Consider the following 11492-nt stretch of genomic DNA (forward strand, 5'->3'; position numbering starts at 1 on the left):
CTCTCTCTCTCTCTCTCTCTCTCTCCTCTCTCTCTTCCTTCCTTCCTTCCTTCCTCCCCCCCTCTCTCTTTCTTCCTTCCTCTCTTTCATGTGTGTGTATGTGTGTACAGATGTCTACCTTGGATGTGGTTTTTCAGGAACTAACCACCTTCTTTTTTTGAGATTCAGTCTTTTTCTGGGACCTGGGGTTTGCCTATTAGGCTTGGCTGATGAGCAAACTTCAGGTGTCTGTCTGTCTGTCTCTGTCTATCAGCACTGGGATTATAAGCACAGACCACCATGCCTACATTCTTACAAGGAGTTCCAGCTCAGATCTTCATGACTGCATGGCAAACAGTTTATCAACTGAGCTTATCTCCCTAGCCCACACTTTTATACATTTTATTGTAATAAATCACATTTGTCATGATGGATAAATTGATATGCTTAATTTAATAATGTAATTCCATAATAAAGCTAGTGAGCTTAATAGAAGATCATTGAAAGCCTTTGGGGGGGGATTTATTGCTCATATTCCTGTGTGACAGAGGTATTTCTTGCCCTCATGAGTGTGTGCATACATACCCATGCAAACAAAGATCTAAACAATAAGATGTATTAGATGGTAGGATGGAGTGTCATTGGTACCCACGTCAGGAACTGGTTGATTCTATCAAGAATCAAAGAGAAAGTAATATTTGAATTTTTCTAGGCAGGTTATAAGGAGAATTGTAGGGAACAGAACGCAAAGGCAAAGAGTCTAAGTTCAGAAGTTATATGAGAGCAGTGACCCAGGGTAATGGTTTCTTGGTCAGTAGTAATGATGGTCATAGAGCCAAGTGTCCAGGGCACAATTGGATTGGTTGTAGACAGGGAAGGGAGATGAGAGTCATGGTGGACATCCTGGGTCATTTTCTCAACTGTCTCCTTTTATGGTGGGCAGATGGGAGAAATGAAATGATGTAAACATACTTCTTAATGTTAATGTAATCTTGATTAATCTTGATAGGACTTTATGACAAACTGATTTCAAGATGCAGTAGCTCCAATAGAAACTGGATTGTGGGCTGTACAATTTGATTTCACCAAACAGCTCTGGACTTGTATCCCATCTTATTGTTCCCAGGTTTCATTACTGTCATTGTCTGCAACCTAATTCCATTTCTATTTCAGTCACTCATTAAGTACCTTAAAATTATGCATGTAGGAAATTCTCAGGGATAACGGATGCAAATCAGAAGCACCCCTCACCCCAGCCCTAAATAGACATCTCGGTTTGTTACATTCGAGGGGGTGGGGGTTCAGATCACTTCTTTTAGGTAATGAAATTGTAGCCTCACACTTTGAGTGCAGCTAGGAATCCTTCTCCCCTTTCTTTTAAAGACAAGAAGAAAGAACAATAAAAATATTTTCATTTTGAGTCAGAAGTAGTATGTAAAAGAGAGAGAGATGAAGGGGGGGGGGAGTAACTCTATAGAGTTTTCTTTTTTTGGTCTTGGCAAAAACTGGTAGTTCCCATCAGTTTAACTTGGCTAAGAGAAGCTTCTAGATAAGAATTCTTGAGACTTAAGTCTTCTTCACATTGAAAAACAAAACAAAAAAAAAATAAAACCGAAAACAAACAAACAAAAAACCAAAAAAAACCCATAGCAGTAAGAAATTACAAATGACATAGTCTTGAATGCCAAAAACCTAACCTTTGATGGTGACTTTTCAGAAGTTAAATAATCAAACATAATTTCTTCTCCCCCTTTTATTTTCTGTTCAAGAGGATTACTTTATAAAGCATATCTTGTTTTATAATAAAATAGAGGAAAACATAAACAAAACACACTCAAATATTTATACAATTATTCAAAAGATTAAATGTATTTGGTAAGGTTCAAAGGTTATTTAATATTTCCCCTTTCTTTTGGGTCTTTGTTTTTAGTTCTGGTACATTTATTTTTCACTGTGGTTTTGTTTATAAAACCCAATTCCTCTACTGTCCTTAAGAAAATCACTTTAGAAATAAGCAAATACAAATGAAGGAGAGAGGAGGTGTGTACGTGTGAGATAAAGCAATAATTTGGGGGCTGGCAAGATGGCTTGGTGAGCAAAGGTGCCTACCACTGAGCTCTACAGTCTGATCCCCTGTCCTCCATGATGGAGGACAGGGCAATGATGGAAGGAGAGAACCAATTTTGGCAAGTTGTAATTTGACTGCCACACATTTACTGTAGCATACATACATGTATGTGCGTGTACATACACTAAATAGGTAAGTGTAAAGCAAGTTAAAATATTTTTGGATCTGGGAAAGATGGATCAGTGGATACTTGCAAGCATGAAGACTGCAGTTCAGATCCTAACGTCTGCCTAAGTTCTGGATGGGCATGGTGTCTCACGTATAATCTCACTACTTGAACTATAGAGACAGGGGATCCCTGGAGGTGAGCCGCCTAGATAGACTAGTCATGAGTGAGTTCTGGGTTCAAGTGAGAGACATAACCTCACTGGATAATGTGGAGAACAGATGTCAGAGCTGCCTCAAAATGCCCATCTGTGCATGTATCCCCAACACACGCATACAAGCACAGATACATGCACACACACCACCCATATGCAAAACGCTTTTGTGATAACTATATTCTTTATATTACAGTATTAGTCCACACCAGATGCTACCAAATAACTGACAAACTATGAATAATAATACTACTTATTGGATCCATAGGCAAAAAATATCAGATCTGTATTAGGGACAAACGTCATTTTTTGCTTATTTTTAAAAATTGTATGGATACTCTGTGGCAGTGATCATATTCCTGAGCATATTCCTTCCATTCAGTTAAATTGGAAATGGAAAGAAACAATTAGTTTATGTGTTAAAAATGCAAGGAATTTTTATCACGTGTCTAGGGGGCATGACTTCTGTTAACTTCCCTCCTATATGTTGGCCAGGATTTCAACTATATCAAACTTTTCCTAGTTTGGCTTGTTTAACTATATCAATGTCTATTACCCAGCTAGTAGTTTCTGGGAGATTAAAGCAACAATAGGACCAAGTATGACACCTCCATTAGCATAGGGCTCATCGGAAGTCTGTCATCTCCCAATACTCTTCCCAATATAATAATTTCTTTGCTGATTACTAAATGAAAGATGGGCTCATACATCCACCACACCAAGACTGTCATTAGCTCTCATTTATGGTGAGCTAAATTTCTCTGAACAAACATTAATGGGCATTCAATGTAGTTAAACATTCTGGATAATAGATAATTTCTTCACATGGTACATGCGAATATCATTTCAGACACCATACCAGTCTTATGATCAATATAGTTTTATTAAACAATTATGTGTTGTCTCAAGCCCCTGGGGAATTGTATAACATGATCCTTTCTCTCGAGGAACTTTTCACCTAATGTCATTTTTCGGTGATTCAGAGGATACCTTGGTGACTTGCTGTGAATTAGGGTCATAATTATGACTATCATTTATCATTGTACGGTGACTGCACAAGTGCCGGTTAATAGAAGATTCAGGATGATAGAATGCCGGATAAATCACACCCCTCTTCCTGGAGTGGTAGCTCAGTGAGTCAAAGCAGGAGCTGGCAATAGATGCTGATATCACTTCCATCTGCAAGGCCTCATGACGTACGAAGTGCCCTGAGACATTTATGGCTTTGTTGCTGCCATTGAGACCTTTGGCAGAGCCCTGAACTTATTTCTGTCTTTCTCACTTTTTTGTTAGCTATTTCCAGCTGCTTGTTTTTATCTGCTTTGAGATGTTTAAAAGAAATACACAATGGGAATCTGAATCGTGATTGTTATCAGACCCGGCTGACATAGGAAGATGGTGACAGCAACTTGGGATTTCCAGGCCTTGTATTTTGTGTAGAATTCGACCAGGGGTACCTTTGAAACACAGGGACTCGTTCGTTCGTTCGTTCGTTCATTCATTCGTTCGTTCATTCACTCATTGAGAACTTACTATGTAATGGGCAGAGACTGATATACTGTGCACAGACTTAGACTCGAGTGGAGGAGATAGCTATGGAAAGAATCTAGTGAGCAGCGCTGACACTACAGTTGTGTTCATGGCTATGAGGAAAGCAAAGGCAGATGATGTGAGCATACACACCAGGGGGGAAACTGATCTCCTACCCCTCAGGAAGCACAGCCTTAAGGGAATGATGGTCAAACTGAGAGCAAGAGCTCTGTGTCAATAGTCTCTACAGAGAATGCAGCAACTTAGTAGGACGACCATAGTCCATGAGGTCAGACGGACGATAGTTCTGCACTTCCGGTGCTGCTGGTTATTCATGTGAATTTGTACATGTATCTTCCGATATTTGAAACGATTTTTCTTCTTGCATTTATTTGCAAATAGGGGAAATCCATATTCATCTATCTGGATCTCTGTGCCTGTTTGTCTTTCTGTGCCTGCCTGTGTGTGTGTGTGTGTGTGTGTGTGTGTGTGTGTGTGTGTGTGTGTGTATGTGTGCATGTATGTGGAAGGTAGAGGTTGACATTACATGTCTTCCTTAGTTATTCTTAACCCTATTTTTTTTTTTTTTTTGAGATGAGATCTCTCAATGAACTTAGAGTCCTTTAATTAGAATAGACTGTCAAGGAAGTCCCAGGAATCCCCCAGTCTCTGCCTTCTCAGTACTGGGATTACAAGTGCGTGCTGACGAATGACTATTTTCCTTTACTTGAATTCTGAATATCCAGACTCTTGGACCCTCATGCCTCTGTGGCAGACAAGCGTTTTACTGTCCGAGAAGTTGCTCAAGCTGTCTATTGGATTATTCTGTGCTTTTGAAACATTACATTTATCAAATACTTGTTTGGTGAGATAGTTGGTGCATATTGGTCATGATTATCAAGTCATTTGTGATGGACTTTTCCCTTTCCAGAGATATTTAAGAGGCCTTTAGAGATAGCACAACCTGCAGCAGTTGCCTCAAACCTCCCTGTAGTGACACCCCATTTAACCCTTCACTTTCTTACTTTGAATATTTGGTAAATAAGAACTGTACTATGAATCACACTAGAAAGGTGTTAGAACCCATTAGCGGTATGTCTACCTCAAGAACTTTGATCATTAAAAAAAAAATTATTATTTATTTATTTTATGTATGTGAGCGTACTGTCTCTCTCTTCAAACACACCAGAGAAGGGCTTTGGATCCCATTACAAATGGGTGTGAGCCACCATGTGGTTGCTGGGAATTGAACTTAGGACCTCTGAAAGAGCAATCAACGCTCTCAACTGCTGAGCCATCTCTCCAGCCCACGAACTTTGACTTTAAACTAACGTATCAGCAAATGCAGTATCTATGGCAAAATTCTGTCTAGAAGACAGGCTTTTAAGCAAGCCACAAGCCAAAATAGTGATACTCTAAGCCTCAACATATGTAATTTTTGTTGCCGGGTAACTGAGAAAACAAGCAGGCACAGACATAGAAAGTCGTCCCCCACCCCACCCTGTTGGGAAAATAGCGATATGTCTGATTGCTTGGAGGAAGTTGACAGTTTCCCAGCCAGAATGACATTTGGGATAATATTTGAATTGGTCAATCATGGTTCTAGGTAAATAAACCACAGTAGGGTCAACCTTTAGACACGTGGGAGAGGTTCTGCTGGGGGCTTAGTTATTATGGGTAGGCTAGCCTCAGGTTTGGCTCCTCCCTTTACAGGCTATGCACCTGAGATGTGTTTAATTTGCACCTCTGGGCATCAGTGTGAGTCCTGACCCGGACACTGCATGGATGGAACGATCTCTGTGGTCACAGGGGCTCTCAGACGTAGGCTAGGCCCAGACTCCGAGGTCAGGAGAGTGTCTGCCTACAGGTATCCACCCTGTCACACAGGGTACTGTCTGACACGCTGGGCTGGCACTGGCACCAAACTTCTTTGCATGGGAAAAAGTTCCCCTGCAACTGCACAGTAGTTTTGTGGTGGCTGAGGGCTCTATTGGGGGACATTCTGCAGTCAAAGGACTCTTTGTTCGCAGATCTCACTGTGGCACACCCTTTTCTCCCTCTTTCTCTCTCTTTGGATAGATCAGTAGTCTGTGGTTCCCTCCACCTCAGCCATGTAAGCAAAAATGAAGTTAATCATTGCCCTTACCCTTAAGTCTCCACAACAGTGGGGCTGAGTAGTGTTAACTGCAAGCAGCATTTGGTGTGGTAAATAAAAGTGAACGGACTCTCCGACCGTCTTGTAGGAAGCCATCTTTAAAATGAGGCCCAGGGCGTGAGAGCCAGTTTGTTACCAAGCTTCGGATTTCCCTGAATACCTAATTGTTCTTCCTGGTACACACCCTCTGTTCATCACATGGAGTTAGGGGTGTGAGGAGGGTGTCAGTCTCTTGATGCAGGTGTGTGAATATCTATTGTAAATTATGGAAATTTCAAGGTGTTTTAAAACATATTCTCTCAATCTGTTTTGAAACTTGCATTATTCTTGGCTTTCCTTCATGGAAGTGACTACGACTCAGAAAGAAAATATTGTTCAGAGAAATGAAATATAAAAAGTAACCACCCGGAATCCATATGTGACACAGATAATCTTCATATTTATTATTTTTTAAAAACAGCAAGTATATCAATGTCTTTTTAAAAAACATAGTAATCTCTAAGATTTATGGTTCATAAAAAATCCTGTGTCTGAGAATCTATACTTTGTATTGTGTATATTGCACCATATTAAAAATTACCAATCGGCTTTTTCCATGTGGCATTTGCTATGTTTTTTATGCAGGGACAAGAGATGCTGCAGTCAGAGTCTTCAGAAATATTAGCTTATTAAAGCATTAAGGACGGGTTAAACTCAGATCCCATGACCGTGGCCATATGTAAGGTTAGGTACCACAGTGCAATGTAAACTGTGACTTAGAACTCTGCCAAGGCTTTGCCTCTGTATTTTCCTTTGAATAAGATGACAGTTCCCCTGGAGATATGGAACACAGAATCTGTTTCTAAGCAGCTACCATAAAAATCTGTTTATTGGACTCTCTTGTCTACATACAACCACCTGTCTAAAAGCATAAATTCACATGCTAAGAAGGGTCTCTTCTCCCCTGTACAAGCAGATGCTACCCCCATCCGTGTCAGAGAAAGCCACGTGCTCCGCAGCAGGAGAACAGCTTCCTATGCTGTGAAAGGTATGGGGATCTGATTTACAGTCTGTGTTGCTTTTAATGAACATACATACCTGCAGCAGCTACAGAGCCCCAAACTGAAAGACGTTAAAATAAAACACTTCACAGTATAGTATACTGCCTGCTTGTTAGTTAAAAGCACTGCCAGGGAAGATGTTTTAGTTAAATTTGGCAGTGTTAAAAATGCAGGTGGAATATCTTCGCTGTCCTTTCTCCTTCCTTTGGTCTTGTTCTCTGTATTTCCTGAGGATGCTCTACCTGCCTGCAGGGACTTGCTGCCTGGCAACCCCTAGGGCACAGAGGCTGGACAATCTCTGTGGCTGGATATGAAACTCAAATGAAAGATTAAAGGAGTTCCGTAGGGTTTTTGAGAGAAGATGCTGACAAATCAGCCTGAGAAGAAAGAAGAAGAAAAAAAAGACTACCAGTTTCTTGAGACTAGACATCTGGACAGCACAGCCATTTTGGAGGTGACCAGAGTGGATGGAAAGTGGATCATGCTTTCAAGCTCTGTGTGCCTGGACTCAAAAGCCTGCGCAGAATTGTTTATTAAATATTCAAGTGTTTCCTCTTTCTGACTCTCCCTTGGCTACAGAGAGAGTCAGTTTACAGCATCTTTAGAGTCCAGTTCTAGAACTCTATAGTCTGGGTCCCTGTGTTGACAGTGTTGGCTGTTATCTCGTGGTAGCTATGTCTCCGCCAGAGCTCAGAGCTCTGTATTTTGGAACATGAACGTCCGTGAAGGTTCCTAGATCCATGGCCTTTAGTGGAGGCTTTAGTTAACATGACAATTGGAAGAAATCTGCCACATGTTAGCAAATGGTTAATATTGCGGGCGTACAGAGAACAGTTTGGGGTATAACCTTAAGAATATGTCCAGATTCGCTTTCCATCTGCTTCCTCCATCTTTTAAAGGTATCTCCGAAAATATTTTAGGATCAACTGTATACATCATGGATCTGTGATCTCCATTATTAGAAGTGCTGGGCTGTGCTCATTCAAGATTTTGTGCTTTCTCTCTTTATCCTCTGTGTCCACCTCCTGCCCTTGGTTGATCACAAATCAGATCCAAAAGAATGTTTTAAAGCTATTCCAAGAGCTCATGAGATGACATGACATTGATGTCTAGTAGGAGTTGGCTTTTAGTTTCATGCTAAAATGACTTTTCATATTTAAATAATTTTTTTCCTGAAATGAGGGAACTTCAAATAAGAAAATTACTTAGTTTAGCAACTTGTTTTCTGATTTTTTCTTAATGTATGAAATGGCACAAAAACGAGATCTAACAAAATATCTCAAATAAATGTACTTGGGACAACCTATGAAAATCCCACTTTGCAGCATTTGTAGGGAAATGTAATGTGCACAGAAAGATGCAGTAGTTTATATAGTAGTTTTATTTTAACTAGTACAATCTGGCAACCTGGCATGCCGAAAAAAAAAAAAAGTAACTTTCTGAAAATGCTTTTTCTGAGCATGAAAGTAATATTGAAAAATGACCGAGGTAATCACTTGTGTATAGATTCTAAAAGGTGAAGAAAGGGGGAGAATAGTTTATGGTTTAATGCATAGAGTTACACAAAGGTGTGAGTGATTTCCTCTTCTGTGGGACCTGGTAGAAGGGGTCTGTGCTGCAAAGGATTCACCAGGGCTGGCGTATGAGCAAGTCCTACAGGCATCCTGGCCAGATCATCTTGACCAGGGACTTGTTCTGTTTTGGTTGTGGGGTTAGCTGATCGAGTAAATGGATTTCTGTTTCAGTCCTTTGGGGTGGGATGGGTGGGTGGGTGGGGGACTCCTTTGGCTGTTAAATTCCAGTTTTTGAAGGAAGCAAACATCCCGTGTGGAACTTCTCAGACATCCAGGCAAACACACCACCATGACTCACATAATGTTTATTTTGTACGAAGTAGCCTGCAAGGTTTACAAATAAGGGCCCAGAGGAGAGAGAACTTGCCCACAGTCCTACACCAGGGGCATCAGAGAATCTTTCTCCCCAATGACATCCCTCTCCTGGTGCCAGGCAGGTGGATTCCTGAACATCGGATCAAAGGAAACACAGAAAGTGTTGCTAAGCGTCTTTGTGCTGTCATATGAGGCAGCACCCCCTGCCCCCCACTGAAAATCCCTAAGTATTATCATCTTATTGGCATCATCAGGACAAGGCTAAAGCCTTTCTCTCTGTAGTTCCCATCAGCTGTTTCTAGTCCAGGTCTTTTCAATAGCCTCAACATCTAAGTAAACAAACACAGATGGCATGCAAGGAAACAGTGACTGATGAGTGAATTTGCTAACTTCCTCTACTCTATATCCTTCAAAGAATCCAGCCTTAAGTTCCTCTTACATGGCAGCGCCAATGCCACAATTACTTTAGGTGTTGTTTAAATTGCTGAACCTGTGTGTCATTGATACCTCTTATCAGTTCCCAAAGCTAGGACCTAGTCCATTGAGGAGGAGCTTATGTCTATGAGAAGGTATTTCCATTGGCTGTAGACTTGCAAACTATTAGAGCTGGCACCTACCATTTTCTTCTTCTATTTCCCGTGACTTTGATTTTTTTTTTCTTTTTTGGAAGAGAGAGAGAGAGAGAGAGAGAGAGAGAGAGAGAGAGAGAGAGAGAGAGAGAGATTAAGTCTTTTTCCTATATCCTTCATGCTGATCAAGAATGGGTCATCAGAGAAGACACCATTGAGATAAACAATACACAACTAGTATGTCTGCAGCAACAAAGAACAGAAACAGATGAGAAACACGATCCGGAACCCTTCCCTCCTAATAGGCCCAGAGCCTTGGCTGCCAGCTTTTCCTGTCACGTGGCACTGCCCAGGAGCCTGGATGAGGGCATTTGTGCAGAAACAGTTCTGGACAATAGGCTCAGACTGCAGTCCCTGTCCTCTGGAAGACCTGTGGATGGCTGATGTAGCACACGGGAGGTAACAGAGGTCTTCCTTGCTGAAGAAGCTGGAGCGGGTCTAGATAAGCTTCTAGACACAAGGATACGGTCTCTGCAGGTGCCAGCTCACCCCCAGAGAGATAACTGAGCCACTGACCATAATTCTGGACTGACTTAATCTGATCTCTAACTTCATTCTTTCAGTTTTCTTTTCTACCCCCCCCAATCCATCTCTCATCACCTTGTCCCCATGAAGTCAATAACTCCCCCCAAGACCTCGTCCTTTATTACAGGGGCAAGGAATAAATAGAATGGGACAGTGCCACACCCTCCACCACTGCAGTGAGGGAAGAGGTCTTCCATTTTTGGTCTGTAGAGGAGATAGAAGCGAGGAGTGAACGTTCAGTGCTAAGCTACAAGGTCCTTTAAGTCTGTGTATACGAGAACCTGGGAATGGCAGTAACCAGAAGGTTAACGCCGAGTCCCAGCATTCTTTAGTTTCTCTGCTAATAAAACAGGACTGAAAGCTTACTGCTTCTCTACCCATGTACCACCCTTTGGGACCCGATTACAGAGCATTGGCAGCCAGCATTGCTCATTACACACAGACAGCTGATGTCACCCTCATGCACAGGGAAAGCAGAAGCTTAGAGATGCTGCAGCCACTTAGCCAGAGTCTGCAGCTAGTGTAGGTGGAAGGACAGTGCTTGGTGTTGGGTTAACTGAATTCTATCACCTAGGTGACACACGGAGGTCCTATGCTTCCTCCCTCAGATACAGCCCAACACCTTTCAGTGCTGTGAGTTATAACTATGTTTCTGTGGATACTTCAGTTGCTGGGTCCCCAGAGCTGTCAGGCTTGGTTTTGTTGTTGTTGGACAGTTTCTCCTTATAGTTTCTTTGGTTACTTTATAGTTATTTCTAACTGCTGTTCCATTTGGCAGAAGTCAAAGTTAAGATTTTTGGTGATTGTTACCAACTTGTGGTTGTTGATGGCAGTTGAGTCCTTTCTGTTTATTAATTTTGTTTTGTTTTGTTTTTAAAGAAATAATGCTAGTAACTCAGCTGGCTCATTCTGATTACCCTGGTTCTCCATCTCTTATAGCTTCAAAGAGGCAATAATATAATTAGGACATAAGAACAGAGACTCCTGATAGCTTCTGATTTTGTTTGGATTTTCCAGTGGGAAATGTTTTCAACTATTGCTGTTCCCTTATTCGTTCCCAGATAGCTTGATGGTGAGCCAGCTATTACTGAGTGGTCCTTGTCTTTATGGGGGTGGGGAGGGGAGGAGAATGGCACACTCTCCTGAATCCATGAGGTAGGCAGGAACCTGGGGCCGCAGGCACATGTGCTATGCTCTTTATTGTTATTACCTGGAACTCCTCCTTGAGTCCCAGGGTGGATTGGAATCCAACGCTGAGGCCAAAAGTGAAAGGGAAGCCAGAACAAAGAAATCTACG

At 41.6% G+C, this 11492-nt stretch overlaps 1 protein-coding gene across 5 annotated transcripts in view; it reads left to right on the forward strand.

Annotated features, from left to right (window-relative positions):
• Nucleotides 1–11492, forward strand: part of Ebf1 (EBF transcription factor 1) — a 387719-nt gene that overhangs the window by 52586 nt on the left and 323641 nt on the right. The window lies entirely within an intron of this gene.

This window comes from Mus pahari, chromosome 14, assembly GCF_900095145.1.
Source record: "Mus pahari chromosome 14, PAHARI_EIJ_v1.1, whole genome shotgun sequence".
Classification (NCBI taxonomy): domain Eukaryota; kingdom Metazoa; phylum Chordata; class Mammalia; order Rodentia; family Muridae; genus Mus; species Mus pahari.